The sequence below is a fragment of the Aythya fuligula genome, chromosome 9, assembly GCF_009819795.1.
Source record: "Aythya fuligula isolate bAytFul2 chromosome 9, bAytFul2.pri, whole genome shotgun sequence".
Lineage (NCBI taxonomy): Eukaryota > Metazoa > Chordata > Aves > Anseriformes > Anatidae > Aythya > Aythya fuligula.
In genome coordinates, this window is record NC_045567.1 from 18,043,350 (window position 1) to 18,060,439 (window position 17,090).

The 17,090-nt window shown below is 42.5% G+C and overlaps 1 long non-coding RNA gene across 1 annotated transcript in view; it reads right to left on the minus strand.

Moving 5' to 3' along the window:
* LOC116492617 overlaps positions 1-14,153 on the minus strand; it is a 49,322-nt gene extending 35,169 nt beyond the window's left edge. Inside the window, exon 1 of the long non-coding RNA XR_004253608.1 lies at positions 14,030-14,153. This is a non-coding gene — a long non-coding RNA (uncharacterized LOC116492617). The remainder of the gene's footprint in view (positions 1-14,029) is intronic.
* Positions 14,154-17,090: the final 2,937 nt, after the last annotated feature.

The following is a 17,090-nucleotide window of genomic DNA, read 5'->3' on the forward strand; positions in this document are numbered from 1 at the left end:
TTGTGTGTAGATCCTCCCCATTTGCAGAACAGCTTCTTCACCAAAGAACCCAAAGCAATTCCCAAACTCCCCTGCACTCATTTATTCATTTCACATTCCCCCAATCTGCAGCCATGCATTTTCAATGCTCAGTCTGAAGAAAATAACCTTCCTCAAGTCAACCAGAAACAGAAAGACTGAAACAACAGCTGCCAGAAAAGGTCTGGAGAGCAAAAAGCACTCCCCAGAAGGGAGAGGGTCTCAAAGGACAAAAGATGCCATGGATCCACTAATATATGAGGTCCTCCTGCCAATCAGATAGTGCCTAGGGGTGCAATTTGCCCCACTGGGGGAATCTGATTTCACAAAAGTGATCGCTGGATTTCCTTTTTCCTCGGTGCAGACGGTATCTGGAGATCAAAGCCCCACTGGGAGGTGGTAAATAGTATATTCCCACTTTGATCGATCTGTAACTACCACGAATGCAAACACAGAGAGAGGAGAATACATCGTTTCTGCAACAATTCCCATATTTTTCTGAACAGTCATATTGCTGACCAAAAGGAACAGATTTAAAGGGCAGAGTTAGTCAAATTCTGCTCTGTGCTTTTCGTTTGCTATTATAGTGCTTCATTAAGGGTGATGGGGGATCTATTCCTTTGCTCTCCCCCCTCTTCTGCTCCACTCAGTCATCCTCTAGACCAGGTAATATGTAACTCCATTCATTGTGATGCTAACGAGTTCTATTTAGCTGTATTTAACTGGATATCGTGACTCCATGTGATGACCTTTCACTCCTGGGAAGTAGTTTTAAATTTGATCCACAGCAAAGGAAAATCCCTTCAATTCATTGGCTGTGAAAGGTCACAAGTGAAATGTGTTCTGATGGTATCTGCTCGTGGTTTAGTTCCCAGTATACCTGAGCATCAAGCTGGTCTGAATCAGCTTTTGTCCTTACAGCCTGAGTACCAAGCACCCTGAGAAAGCACTGTGGAAAAGGCCGCCAAGCATCTGGTGCTGCCACTTGGTATAGACAGCACTCAGAGATGAGATGCCCCACTAAACCCAAAGCAAAGGCTAGTGAGGATGAACCACAGAGGTCCTACCCAGCTTGCTTTAGCATTTTAGCATTCCAATTGTCATAGTTTTTTTTTGTTTGTTTGTTTGTTTTTGTTTTGTTTTGTCCCTAAGGTATTGAAAATGCGAATTAAATTCAGCATTGGGTAGAAATACACAAAGATCTCATGTGAACATCAGGCGGTGACACTATGGGATAAAAATGGATAGGAAAAAAGAGGACTAAAACTATGTAAGCACAGTGATTTTAAACGTTCGCTAGAACCTTTTTCCCCCTTTGCTATTGAGTTAGTGCAAGCCAATCCATTTGGGGTTTCAAAGTAAAACACTGCCATGAAAATTAGCCTTGTCCTTCATCTCACAGAAGTCTAAGTGCTTATTTGTCTGTTCTCACACAAAGACTCAGCATTGTAATACCACGTGCCCTGTATAGGGTGGGAAGAAGTGTTGTCTCATTTGTTTCTCATTACTTAATGTTGACACTACAGCAAAAACTAGAGCTATACATCCAAAACAAACAAACAAACCACGCCATGAAAGCAGTGAGGTGCATTCTTCTACTAGCCTCAATTTAAATAGGGGGAGAAAAAAGAAATACCCTCAGTTCACTTTTGTTATTTTACAATAATTGAGACAGGTGGTTGAAGGAACTCATTTTATCACACCAGTTTGTGGCAAGTCTTAGATCCCAACCTGAACCACCCCAGCCTGTCACCCTTTTAGATAGTAACTGGTATATCAAAATCCAAGAGCAACCAGAACAATAAAAAACAACTAAACCAACCTTGTAATGGCAAAGCTAAGTCAGAAGGCTGTGTCAGAAGAACACCAGGTATTGTGGTTCCTCCAATCAGATTTGGGTGGCTGCAAGCCTACTGCCAAAGGTTGAAATGGCGTCTCCGTGTATTTGAAACTCTGAGGTCAGACCCAAGAGCAGTTTGAAAGGCCTTTCCCTTCCCCAAAACCATAGTACACTTGCAAAATCCTGCTCAGACTAAGATACTTGAAGTCACATTTGCCAACCAAGCTAACACAAAGAAGACAAATGGCCTTTCCACGTGCTTAGACATGCCCTGGCTATAGAGCTAAATTAAAACACACACACACAAAAAAAAAAGAGCATTGTAAGTAAGCGAAGCCTTTACTTATTTCCAACTGTGAATGTATAGGAAAAAAACACCTAAGGGAACACCAAGCCTGCCAGAGACATGGAGGAGCCTCAGGGTTCACAGTAAGAGGTGACTGCCTCCCTGTGACCTGCTGCACAGAGCGTGGCATTGGAGCCTGCGGCCTCAGGATGGCAGCAACCTGCCCTTGTGGCTAACAGCACGTGGACGTCTCCAAAGCAGGCGAGCAAGTGACAGCTCTAGGGAGAGAACATGGAGCAACAGGGGAAAAGAGTTTTTGAAGTGCACATGGTCAGAAATTACGTGACTAAAACACTCTTCTTTGTCTCACCTGGTAGCAAGTACATTGACAGCACGCCCAGGGCTTCCTCAAATTACCCTGGGAGCTCTCTGAGCTTGTCCAAGCAAAGAGCATAGCTGGGAGCTATCACGGAAGACAATGCCACAAAAACACCAACCAAAACGTCTGTATTCAGCCACATGTAAAAGCTACGCTCAGACACAATGCAGGCAGTGGATTCTCACTTTGCTGCTGCTGTTGACTGAGGGCCAAAGGGCGACTTGCACCCAGCACTGAAAATAGATTGGGAAGATCAGAAAACCAGAAGTTGTGTGCCCACCCTTTCCTGCTCTGACATAGATCAAACCTGGGACACGTCTAATGGGCAGCTTTAGCACAGCACTGGAGTGAGGAAGCATGGTCTGTGTTCCTACCTTGACGTGTCCACTGGGGAAGAAGGAGGAGCAACACAGAGCAAAACAACTCCAGCTGAGAGCTCTCAAGAACCCTGAGTTCAGCCAAGTCTCTCTCTCTCTTTTTTTTTTTTTTTTTTTTTAATGCTGCTAAAAAGCAAAACAAAACAGCACAACAAGACCTAGTCCAAATGTGACCCTGCCTTTGTACTGCAGTCAGAATAAAACAACATGAGTAGACCAGGGAGACCCAGCCCTTGAAGTGTGTGACCTAAAATACAGAAGAAATGCATGGGGAGGTGAGTTAATAAAACACACCTGCAATAACTTCTTTTGGAAACATGCCTCAGCTGATGTACCTGGCTTCACTCCCAACACTTATAAACAATCCCCAAATGTCAGGGACTGCTGTTTAACAGACAGCGCTGTTTCCAGGGGGGTCCTAAGAAAAACTGAACTGACAGATTTTTTTTTTAAACACCGTAATAACTTATAAAGCTGTCAAAGTGTTATTTTATTATTATTATTTAGAACATGCTCCTATGTTAGGTCTTTGTATGACAATTTTTAGCCAGCAGCTAATTTTTAAAGTAAAGTGATAAACTCCAGAAAGCTGGGAATACGTATAGGCTTCAACACAGCTTTAATTAGGGGGTTGTAACCAGGTACAGGTAAATTACTGAAATTTGTTAGAGCCTCTTCAGTGCTGAAATGTCACTAGCAGCTCTGTTGTGTCATCGATAAAATGCTTTTATGCTGCTGAACAGATACAACTTCCTGATACAGAGTCCAAAAGTAAAAACATTCTAACGAGGCTTTATCTAGCTTTTGTACTTCCATTCCCTTTTGCTCTTAAATAACAAGGTAAATTAATTAAGTTTCGTTAAACAGAAGTCCTTCCTTTCACGGGGAAAGTCAAAACACAAAATGCAGTCCTGACTTCTCACAAAACTACCTTTCAACCAGCTTATACAAAAATGGCCATTGCTGGAAGAGTCTGTGAATCCAACCAAACTACAAGCAGTCTTTGCCTTGGGACCCTACATTCCCCCTGTAAGTTAATATATATATATATATACACACGTACTCTGCAATTAGAAGCTGCTGCTGAGGTCCCCATTTTAAGTGTTCCTGTCCTTGCTGCTTTTGCAGAGCTTTTTTTATTCCCTCATTGCTCTATCTCAGCTTTTTCTAGGGACAGGCTCAAAACTTTCTGATTGATCTTACTTTTCCTCTAGAATATTTTCTCATTCAATGCTTTCACAGTAAATCCCAAATCTTGCCTCACTTCTGATCTATAGCCATCGTAAAGGAATGTATAGTCTTGTCCAGGTTTTACAGTAAGAAATAGTCAGATATGTAAAACTAAAGGAAAAAAAAAGGCAACTTTCTTATCTATCTTTATGGGAACATCCATTATCTTTGAAGATATCTTTTATTTTCACTTCTGTTGAGTACTTTAATTTCCCCATTTTGTTTAAAAATAAAAAACTTAAATATTGTAACTGATGGAGAAGGGCATGCTGAATTCTTATGATATGTCTGACCTACAATGTAGTATAAAGATATCTGAGCATGCATTAAATAATCTAGCCCAATGTTGTCTAACAAATGTTTTAGCCACCAGAACTGCTGCTACTTCTAGGATGTCTCACATACATGTCTTCTCTAAATTTTTATCTCTATGCTTTCCATTTTCGCCTTGTCCAACCTGTAGGTCCATAATGGGATTGTAGCCACCCTGAGGTATGGCCTCATCCCAGCAGGGTGCTGAGCACCTCAGGACAGAGTGAGTTTAAGAGGAATTGAAGGAGCTCAGCACCCTGCTGGGTTGAGTTCAGGCTGAGTAATGTCGTGGGTGGATGCTTCCTGAAGCACTGGTAAATTCACTGAGGCTTGGGTTTTCTGCCAAGTAAGTGCCAGCTGAGGAAGTTATGGCTGCCTGGGGGCTTTCTTCAGTGTACATGTTCAACTCTAAAAAAAAAATAATCTACTGTAAGTTTTGCATTCATAAACTGATGTTCCCCTTTGCCTTCCTCTTTTGCCCTCTCTGACTTCTGCCCTCCCTCCTCAGCTGCCAAGAAAGTGCCCCTTTGTGCGCAGAAATGCCCAACAGTTCACAGAAGTTAACTAGAAAAGACACATTCAGCCACTTTCTGTCAAAATGCCTTGACACTCTCCTTTCTGTCCAAAAGACCCTTTTGCTTTGGAAGGGCCCCCATTGAACACCTCCCCCCTTTCACCTCCCTCTTGAACTTACCCTGCAACACAATGCAAAATAAATAAGTAAAAGAGGCACCCCCTCTCCCCTGCCCCCAGCCTGTGCTGCGGCATTTTTTTGATGCCATCTCCACTATCAATTTTATGCAAGGCACCCACAAAGACTAGACAAGTGTAAAATCCTGCCACTTGGTGTTATTTTTCCCTTTTTCCTTTCTGCCTTGCTGTTTTTTCGGTGGCTTGGTTTCTTTGGCTGTGGACAGGACCGTACCATGCACGAGACTCTGTGTGGATTACGAGGAGCAGACCGTGCCGCACACCGGTATGAGGCTGGAGGAACATGCGCTGCTCCCCGGCCGTCCCTCGCCCAGTGCACTGCAAGCTCTAGGGCAGAGAGTGCAATTCAGAGCAAAAGTGAAACATTTCCACTTTGAAGATCAATATATAGCATGGATTATTTAGAAGTCGAAACTGCATTGAAGTGCAGACTGCATCATTTTGACCAAGATTTCAAAGTCCCTTAGATGACCATCTCTACTCGAAAAGATACTGAGCATCCAATATGACTCCCATTAGGCTGTGATACATTAAGACAACCAGTAGCAGTACTGTTTAACTAAACCTTAGCTTTTATGCATTATAAAACTTTCTGAGACAGGCTAGGGAACAGGTCCTGTGATGGGTAAAACAACAGATGTTAACCCAAATCCAGTGTTAATGGGCAAATTTATTTCTGGATTCCCTTTCACCAGAAATTGCAGGGCTCTGTCCTACATATATCATCTGGCTAGAAATGACTGGATGTTTTACACAAGGATGGGCTCTTTGGAATTTGTAGCTATGTATTTTTAATACTGTCAATAAACTACTTCCTTGAGACACAGAAGGGCAATAATGGGAGCTGTTAACAAAGTGTGAAAAGAAACGGGCAAGCAAAGGTTAATCACATGGCTGTCCACTAATGACCTCTCCAGCCCTGAGTTTAAACCCTCCGCTACTTGTAAAGACCAATCACGTGAATAATTTCCTGTCTGAGGTAGTCTTTATGGTTAAGAATAAAAGCTGAGCTTATTGTGAAAAGAAAGTGCTCAGCAGGGGAGAAGGTTATTATTTTTAAGCTGATCTAAACACCTGGGTTTCTCAGTAGACCCTATTAAACTTCCTCCATTATGTCTAAATATTTCAATCATTCCTACCACAGTAGTAAATTAGTGTATTACTGCTTAAAGCAGATAAGCCCTAGCGATGGGGACATCCTAAGCTGATGCCGCTCACCCACCCTGAAGAGACCCATGCGGCCTGGAATCACAACAGTTTCTGCCCCATGAATAAGGCAACGAAGCCTGATGCCATCTCAGAATATCATCTCCTTTCGGTGTGCTGAGGTGTGAGAGGAACACAGAGTCCTGCTGCTAGCGGGAGGACTAAGGCTGGGGCATGGGAAAACTCCTGGGGGCTCCCAGGGCAAGGCTGGCCCCAAAGCTGAAGGGTATAGGAAAGTACTTGAAAAAGCTTGCCACCATCTCTGCTAGGTACCTCCAGAGGCAGCCAGACAGAAAGCAGAGACTGCAGAGATAGGAGATGCTCCTGGTTAAAGATTTAGCTATCACACAGCAAGGAGTTCTGTGTGAGTGAAAAAACTGTCCCAGCCAGCAGCACGCTGCCCTCACTCCCTATTGCATCTCCTCTCACCCCCACATTATTCATGAGATTTTCTTTCCTCCTGGAGTTATGAGCCTGGAAAACGACTAGAGATCAGACTGCACACAGAGGACATACGCAGTCTCCCTTCTTCCCACCAGAGCTGCTGGGATCCCAACAACTCCCCAGCACATCCCCAACCCGTGGAGCCAAAACCAGAGTGCTCTCTCTGTCCAACCCACCCTCCCAGGGCTCTTTAGTGAGGGCAGCAGAGCCCAACACCTGGCAAAGCAGCCCTCCTGAGGCTTTGCACAACGTGTTTGCTGTCCTGCTTGGAGTTTATTTATGGCCTCATGTATAAACAGTGCCAGATCCTCAGCCAAGTCCAGTTTATCTCAGGGTAAACTGCACTTATGCCATTTCAGGCCTGATTTACACACATCAAACAAAATACCTGCCAATCTTTTCCCTTCTCAACTTCCCCAGAAGGATCTCATTTGGCACGTTTAAACCAAGACAGCTTGCAAGAGTTGTAGAATCAGTGTGATATTTTAACTCGGGTCAACATAAAGTGCCCACACTGCAGTCTCTGAAGGGGATGGCATTATATCTTATTAACCCATTTAAAATGCTGCCTGGAAACTGTTTGATATTGCACGGGTGGTGGCATTGCTTTTTCTACTTGGTAAATGGAGTCCTTGAGTTTTCCAAGCAAGCGCAAGAGAGAAACTCTTCTGTTCTGTAAACAACTGTGTGTCCAGTTTCCATGCACGGATACCCAATTTGTGCATGCAACTGTAGTTATTGTGCATTCAAATGGGGCACACCACTAGTCACGGGCCTGGGCTTCTTGCCAGTTTAAAAGTCAGCCCTTCTGTATGTAGAAAGAGAAAGCAGTATCCAATAGAAACAGTACTCTGCATGCACTCAGAGCTCTTATTCAAGGCTCTCAGAACAATGTCTAACTGTTAATCTTCCCAACACGGCCATGAGGCAGGGAATATTTTATCTGCATTTTACAGTCAGAGGAAACCGAGGTTAAGTGACTTGCCCAAGGTCAAAAGACAGATTTAATGACAGGCTCAGGATCTAGCCCTGAGAATATGCTGTCCTGACACTGGGCTGCTACACCTTGGGGTGAACGAGGAGTAAATGTGTCCTTCCTGTAACATCCGAGCAGTGCCATTCACTAAAGGTCTAATCCAAGGAAGCTCAAACAAAAATCTGCAATGGTGCCAAGATTAGGGAAATATCTCCTCTGTGGTCAGGCTCTTTTTGTGTTGTAAATGCAGAGGCTGAAATTTCCAGAGATGTGGATGCCCAATTTCCGCTAACATTAATAAGCTGATGTGTCCAAATCCTGTAGGCAGCTTTGAAAGCCTGTTTGTGCTTTCCCTCTTCCTACTATTCAAGCATAGAGTAAGGTCAGGGCTTTCCCATACCCTCTCCCTTCTCTGCCGGTGGAAAAATTCTGGCCATACCTTCACTTACTCTGCAGTGAATGGATAATGTCACTGGGGATTGATTGATCTAATACCCACAAAAGGCCAGAGGAGAGATTCCCTTGGTTGCCACAGATACTGGATCAGGACCCTATCTTTTTATGGCATCCATATGACTCCCACTATTTTAATATCTGATCATCTTATGGTTTATAATACGCTCTACTTCCTAACTCACATGAGACACAGAGGTAGCATTAATCACTTAATCCCATTTTACAGATGATGTACTGAGGCACATCAGATTCCATAGTCACAGTGGTCTGAGGTACTCAGGGAGATTCTTGGCATAGGCAAGAGGACAAGATAAACACCTGCAGTCAGAGATTTAGACAGTCTTGGGAGGGAATACCACAGCAAGAACGAACAGTTCTTTGGAAAGTGCCTGTTCATGCTGACTGCAAAGGGAACCTGGACAATGAGGTAGTGAAGAGTCCTCCCTTCCAGACAGCCACTGCTAGGTGAGATGAGTCCCCTCCTAAGTGGCTTGCCCAATGCCATGGAGAAAGGCAGTGGCAAAGGAAAAAATTGAATCCCAGAAACAATCACTAGACTACTTTTTCTTGGACTGAGCTTTGATTTCAGGTGAAAGAATTTTTTTGTTAAGGCAGAAAAAATAGTATTAAGTTTAAAACTAACAGCATTGCTTGGATTAGTCACTGGGAATCTCAGCAGCCAGCCTCTTGAGCTCTGGCCTCTTTGACTTTCGTATGTTTAGATGTTCAGGCCCTAATGAGTTGATCTCGTTGATCTTTAGGTACCTATTCATATGCAAATCCTGGCATTCTACTTTTGCTAAACAGTCTTTGTATTAACACATGAAATAAATTTTTAAAAAAAGAAAGTCAGTCTGTGGTAAATCCTCATGCTTAGATTTGTTTGCATTTGGATAAATGATCATGGTCCCTCTTTATATGATCTACTTGCTGTACCCCTGCTAGGAAAAAGAAGGGAGGGGAAAGAAATCCAACTTTTAATCTCTTCCATACCATTGTAAATGTTTTGTCATAGCAAAAATTGTCCACAGCCCAGTGGATAAGGATATAAAAATGGCATTGCCACTGCTTCTGCTTTGGGCATATTTTAAAAAATAAAAGAGAAGTATTCTCAATCTAGTGTCACAAGGTGGTTAGACTACCAAATGGCTTGATCTCTTCTCTGATGCTTCAAAAGCATGGCCTGCCACAGAAAGCATGTCTTTTCAGGGAGATATTTTGCAAATTCACAGTGCATGTGTGTGTGTCAGAGATGTGTACATTACTGCGCCATGCCAGAACACACTCGGGAGATTTTGAGCATGAATCCTGACCCCAGTAGTCAATGAAAAGCACTCAATGACTTCAAAGGGTCCGGGATTTCACCCATCGTTTTTCAGACTCTGAAGCTTGCAATCATTAGTGGTTTGCTCTTACTAGAAGTGGTGACTGCGGAGCAGTAAAGTCAAATGGGAATTTCATTCAGCTTTGTAACAAACTTTTAGCATCTCTCTTTAAATGGTACAGTTATATATATAATGGTCCCCAGTACATTTTTAACTATATAACTAGGCTAGCCACAAAGAGTAATCTGAACCATCAGAAGCACAAGAAAACTGTTGCAGGGCCTTAGAACATATCCTGGACACTACACATGTGTGTATTTATATTTCTGGATGTGTGTATGCTCTTAAAGCTTTCAAAAAAATCTTGGCCTTAATTTGAACAACTTGGTTAGATTAGTAGCTGAGTTTCATTTGCTGAAGAAAAGCTGTTTAGGAGCAAATGCAGGTTGCAACAAAATGTTAGGAACAAACTGTCCAGGATCTTCTTTCACAACAATCCCACGCGCTTAGAAATCTCCCTTTAAGAATAAAGTGGTAGTGCAAACACCTAATTAAAAAAACGGCTTGTATTCGGAGTTACTAATTAAAAATCCTCATGTTCCCCCGACTTTTTCCCCCCTCTGTGGAAATCTGCAAGTTATTTAATTGAAGTCCCATTTTGTCGGTGCAGATGCACGAAGTGTCTGAATCATCAAACAGATTTAGGGTGTTTTGATTGTTGTGTGTGCCTCATTGCTATTCCCAGAATGTCGAGCTGAGCTTATGCTGATCGGCAGGACTTAGAAGCATGAAACAGTAAAAGAGTCCTTTCTTCTCATCCCAGCCCCATCCCCCTTGCCCCCCTGGATTTACATTGAAACTTTGCCAATCTCAGATCGCACTCTGTCTGCTGCCTCTGCATTAAAATGGAGCTGGCTTGCCTGTCTCTTTGGACCCAAACTCCATCTTCAGATTCCCCTTCGCTGTCGTAAGATGCCTCTCATCTTGCTGCAGTGAAACTTCTTTAAGAAGACAATTTGATTTTCTTGCTTTCTTTTCTTTTCTTTTCTTTTTTTTTTCTTTTTTTAATAAATAAAAATCCTTCTCTGTTTTTACGTTTGTGCACTGTGTGAAAAGAAATGAGACAGAGGAAGAGAGAGAAGCCTGTTTTCGTCTAGAGGTGAAAACAGCCTGGTGAGCAGCAGGTGCAAAGCCCCAAAGCAGCTGCTTACTGCTCTCAAGTTGAAGCGCCTTGGTCCCCCACCCTCCACGCCAAGAGCACTTCATATAATCCTCTCATGCAATTCACACTGTAATTGCAGATATCCAGACTGCTAGGGCTCATTTTATTATTATTTTTACTGATAACAAGATCTGCAAACAGAGGACCAGCCATATTAATTAGTTGTGTGTCGCTAGGCAGCTTCTGCAGAAGCAAGTCGGATTCTTTCCCTTTCTTTTAATTTTTTTTTAATTTTTTTTTTTTTTGGGCGGGGGGGAGAGAGAAGGGTGAAGTGGGGGTGAAGGACAGACAACACAACTGCTTTGCCCCCTCCTACCTCTTCTCCTTTTACCCCCTTGAAGTCTACTCAAAGTAGCACATGGGCAACTTTCCTGCTGGCTCTATAGGTCCTTTTATTTTCTTGCCTGCCTCATTCGCTCCTTGAGATGAAGCCTGTTGGATGGGTGCTAGCAATGAAGAGTGTCTTGAGGACCAGCTTGTTTTCTCAAGGCTCTGCTTGTTACATTGCTAATTATGGGTCTATGGTACCCTTTTCTGATATTTGACTAAGTGGCATGGATTACTGTGTAATCATTTCCCACTGGGGAGGGGGGTCTTTTATTATTATTATTATTACTATTACTATTATTATTATTATTATTATTTACCTCTGGACACCTTTTCAGTAGCTTTTATTTAAGTAATTGCTCTTCCCTGTAATCCAGGAATTCTCGATTTTTAAATCACATTATGAATTTCACCAAACACTAGTTAAAATGTTAATTACTGGTAAATACACACTTCTATTCCTTCTGTTCAGAGTGAATACAGATCCTATGAACACGGTGTTTGTCATCTGTACCCCTTATGTGTTATCTCTGTCTAATGGGACACTGTTTACAGAATGAAAAGACTGAACATGAACATTTGGCTCCAAACTTTTGTTTTAGATTAAAGCTTAATGAGTTTATGCTTCTTTCTCAGTTTGATTTTCAAGCCAGAATATAAAGGAATAAAAGTCAGTGTGATGGCATTATTATTTTTAATAACTCGAATTGATTCTGCAGCACTGAAAGACACTACAGAAAATCTAGAAAATGGGATCCTCTATTTAGTAGCAGAAAGCCTGATCCAGTTGCCATGAAGTCAAGGCAAATTTCCTGCTGACTCAGAGAAATTGCCATCAGTGTGGAAGACCACGAGTTTCTTCTAGAGTGTGCTGGCAACACATCTCAGATCCAAACAGACCAGTGTGCCTCTAAGCAGAGGGGAGTGGAAGGGAGATTCAGGTTCTGATCCCATTTCTAGAAATGTTTTCAATTTGCCTTGTAAATTGATTATTTTTCTGTTTTACAACAACAGAGCGATTTCTGCAAAATAAGTTACTGAGGTCTTTTATTTATGCTGAAAAACAAACAATACATCGCTACACTGATCTTTGCAAAAAGGTGGTTTGGAAGATTCAGTAACCTTTCTGTAACAACACTGGTAGAAAAATGGTGTTCAACTTTAATGTCTTTCAAGAACCTCACTCCAGATTGACAAAGAACTGGAAAGGTCAGGAAGTACCCTATGTCTGGACTGTATAAGTAAATTATGACTGAGGTGTAAATGAGAACAGTTAAAGGCTGATTTAATCTGTGCCATGCTATCTGTGATGCCAAAGGCTCGTTCTGGCAATGAGGAAGAGACAAAGCATTGACGCAGTTTGGGGACACCTGCTTCTCACAGGCCAGAGCCAATATGTCAGGACACTGAGTTTCACACCTTTTTATGGCTTTTTCAATCACTCCAAAACTGGTAAGGCAAAAACTTTCAGCTGAAATTTGCAGGCCAAGTGCAGTGTTGGGGTGCTGTCAGAACTCAGTGGCACCATGGACAATAATCCATCCAAAACAAACTGTGCTGGCACAAACCCTCATTATAACGTTGTCCCATAAATGGATACTTGCCTGAATGAACAGAACAGCTCTGAGTTCTGTAGGCTCTAGTATGTTGCCTAGGAAGTCGCATGGCTTAAGTCCCATTTGTTTTTAAAACAGACTTGGTAGCCTCCTCTCAAGTTTCAGCCCACAGAGCAGTTGGACTTGGAGCAAAGTAAACACGCTCCAATGCCGATTCTCAGCAGTCAGTCCAAAAGTGCTTCTCCCTGGGAGGCCACAACAGGGATGTCCACAAACTTTCAAAATAAACATAATTCAAGGTGACAGTGGCACACCAGGACCTGTGTTAAGGATATGTCAGAAGAAGTAAATCGCAGGCCAGCAGAGGGGGAGAGAGCAGATCAAATGATATGGTGAAAACCCCCCACCACATTTGTTCCTATAAAACTTTCAAGCAGTTCAATTGCTTCAGTGTAAGCATTGTTAGTTGTACAACTACCATGAATTTAACCTATTATGTTTAAGAGTTTGTATTCCTTGCCATTACAAATATGAACATCTTAAAGACTCTCCTGAAGATGAAATTTATTAGGCTAAAAAGAGGCAACGCCTTAATATTTCCTTGAGAAACGTATTATTCCATCTCAACTAAAATTAAAACAGGTGAAGTAAATAGCTCCAAAAGCTGGAAAACTCAATTTTTTGCCCATCCAATTACGCCTAGCTAGAACAGCCCATACAATTTTCCACTATGGCTGTTACGAACTGTGGGTGGTCCTCCTGACTGTACTATACGAGCTAGAGCACTGGAGCACAGTGAGGCATGCTAGGGACTGTCAGCGTGTTTTAGGATCTCCTAATTCTTGTTCACTGTAATCACACCACCGTGTACAACATAGCGTTTGCGATAAACCTTCGAGCAAAAATCCTGATTTCAGAGATTTCAGACATTGGAAAAAATCAGTCTGAGAGATAACTACTGTTATTTAACTTTTTTGAACAGAGACGATCAAAACTTTGGGTGCCAACATTTGTGCTTTCTTGTTGGACCTGGACTGTGGCCTTAGTTGGGCTTTCAGGTTCCTCTTGTTCATTTGTGTTTGCTTATGTGCATATTTTTTTATTTTTTATCCAGGTCCCTTTGTGCTGTAATCACCTATCCTGCATTCTAGTTACTTTGCTATAACTCATCCATTTACTGTCACAGTGCTGCTTGGGGAGAACACTGTAAAACCTTAAGTACCCAAGAACCTCCAGCTCCTATAGAGGAACCTTTTTTATTTAAATCAAAGCAATAAAACACAAACAGCATTTCTCTCTTCCCACTCCCAATGGATACATACTTTCCAATATAAAAGAACTAATTTTTTCATCTCAGCACTTACCAGATTTTAAACAACGCAGGTGAGTTGAGATAGCAATCCTTCCATGGCAAATGAGGAAGTTACAGCACCAACTTGGGAAACCAGCGGTATGAAGCAGCAGCATGAACAGGATTTTCAGAAGGTGAGAAATCCCACATCACCTGCAGGGGTAGAGAAAATGTTTTAGAAAGCCCAGCAATGAAGGAACAGCAAATGTCTAGTTTGGCACAGTCCCTGCTTGCTGCCAAGGGTCTGCGAGAGGCACTGTGTGCTCTGGCTGAGGGCAGGGTGGGATGTGCTGACCACCGGGAGATGCCTGCTGTGTCAGGGAGGGTGTAGAAGTCCTTGGGCATGGGAACAAGATCTGGCCTATTTTGGGACACCACTTCATAAAAGAACAGGGCTTCATATGGAGAGGCTGGATTCTGCAGCAGGACTCCTGGCAGCCATGGGCAGCATTTGCAGTAACACCAAATGCAGTTGTTATAATGACATTTGGGAATAAGACTATGTATTATGTGTACATCTCTGTGTTGCTGTTGGCCCTTTATCTGGAGGTTAGCAGCAACATGTGTTGTGTGCTTATGTGGATTATACGAGGGAGGAGGTAGTCCCTTCTCCCTTCCCTTAATCCCCACCCTGAGGGGTCAGAGCCAGATACCTGAAGAGGTTTTCTCAAGTGCTGGTTGTGCTTTAAGTGCCTCCTCCACAGCTGGGCCCTTCTCTCCACTTCCTTGTGGTCTAGTCATGATGATTTCAAATCAAAACACACTGGGGCTATGACTTTCACTTGGGAGATTACTATATGCCTACAAACACTCTCCCTCCTTCCTTTCTCTTCCTCTTCCCCATTCCCTCCACCCCCCCCCCAAAAAAAAAAAAAAGAAAAAGAAAAAGAAAAAAGAGTGGGAGTAGGTCACTGGTGTGGTGGCACCACCCCAAACCTGCTGCCCATGGGACTGCGGGCCAGAGAGCTCCCACATCTGCCCACATCTCACTTGTGTCTCCCACAATAGTTGTAGCACCAGGGAGACCCGTGCTATTCAATGCTTGCACAAATCCTGCTTTGTCTAGTGCTCTTAGATGCTACAAAACATAACATAAACTAAAAAATAACAGTATTTGGGCAGGCAAGCACCACCCAGTGATTTGTGCATGCAAATACAGGTACCACATTTTAAATCTGCTAATGAAATTAAGACTGTAAGTATTGCTTGGGTTTGAAATCAACATTAAAGCAATCCACCAAAGCACAATTGTGTACAACAGTAACACACCAAGTGCCATGGGCCCAACACAGCACAGCCATTCCCAAACTGTTCTGAAATATTTCAGATTTTGTGCAATAGTGCTATACTGCTTTTTTTTACCACTGCTTGTACCAGAATTGCATCAGAAAGCTCCAAGTAAAACTGGGATATCCTGGCAGACAGCATGAAAATCCATAGGAAGAGAGAGTCATCTTCATTTCAAGGAATTTAAATAGAGCCATTGAGGCAAAAATTGGGACAAAACAGGTGAAGGAACTTTCTGGAGGTTATAGATGAGACCAAGACCAAGGTCTTTCAATTGCCATGTGACATGCCCACTGCACAGCCCCACCTCACACTGGTCCAGACTTGGAGAGTTCAGTTTCCTCCCGTCTACACACACACAGCACCTACTGATTTTCTGCTCTCACCAGCAATGAGGACAAAGAGCAGATGACTGGATTTTGTTCCTCAGCAGCTGCTGGCTTTTCACAGCCCTCCTGCAAGCTTGAATAACACATGTTGCATCTGGAGTGCTGAGGGACGTATTTTAAAGTGCTTAGCACCCAAAAACGCCTACAGGAACACTGAATGGAAGCGACCTCCAGCCAGATGTTCAAATTAATATAGTACCAGCTTGCTGAGATCTTTGGCCAGTAATGCTGGGGCACGAGTGAGTGTGGAACAATTCTGAAAGTCCATTAAACAGAGCTGGCAGGGTATTTTAATAAAAAGATGTAATACATTAAAGCCTAATATTTTCAAGGAGCACTCATAGCTGAGCCTTGGGATATCTGGTTATAAGGCTCAGCTATCTACTGGAGGAAAAGTAATTATTTTTCTTAACAAACAGAAGCACTCAAAGTCTGCCATAAGGAAAATGCTTTTTTAGAAAGTTGTAAATAGTAACAATTTTCAGAGCCAAGTTAAGGACCGATTATTACCATTCCTCCATATTTTTGCAAGGGCATCCTGATGTCGTTACACCAATCTCACCTAGCATTAAACAGAAGGGTAGCCCCCAACTCCAGCACTCTATGCTTGCTTCCCCCCACAAATCATACTCATTGCCTTGTAAGTGCTTCTATTCATTTTTATAAGCCAGGAGGAACTTGTTCATCAGAGTTCATCACAGCTCTTTTTTCCCCTCCATTTAATTTTAAGAGTGGGCTAGACCCAATATTTGAAACTCCTCCTGCCTGGTTTCTTTTCATTCTTTCTCTCTTCCTTCCTTCCTTCCCTCCCCCTCGCCCCCTCCGTCCGTCTCCTACTCTGTCCCCTTCAGAAGCCCCCAGGATGACACTGCTCATTGATGCTTCTCCTTCATTAGCATTTCAGCAACTTGGCTCAGTAGTTTCAGAGACAATCCGTCATGAGAAAACTGAAGAATGTGCCCCATTTGCATGATTCTGTGCCAGAATGCAACTTTTTCTCAGCTGTTCATTGTGTAATTTCCCCTTGAGCCTTCAACTTTCCCATGAAGTCCCAGAAATCATATTATAGAATTCCAGACCAGCTAAAACGCTCCAAAGATTAGTTTTATGGACATTTTTAACCAACCTCCCAACTCTACAAAGAGAATCACATACATAAGAAACAAGGTTTTACTTTCTGTTGTTACAAAAAGCAATGTGCCTGAGATGAATAAAGTCCTTTGAAACTACAAGGAGGAATTTATGCCTCATGATGAGAATGATCCAATAACTGTTGTGAAACCTTAGGCATATTTTTAACTTCCACTTGTCCTTCCTTAATTATTTTATTCCTCTTACAATTAAATGTTTGTAATCCATTTTGAGAGTCTTGCTGACATGAATGGATATGCAAACAAC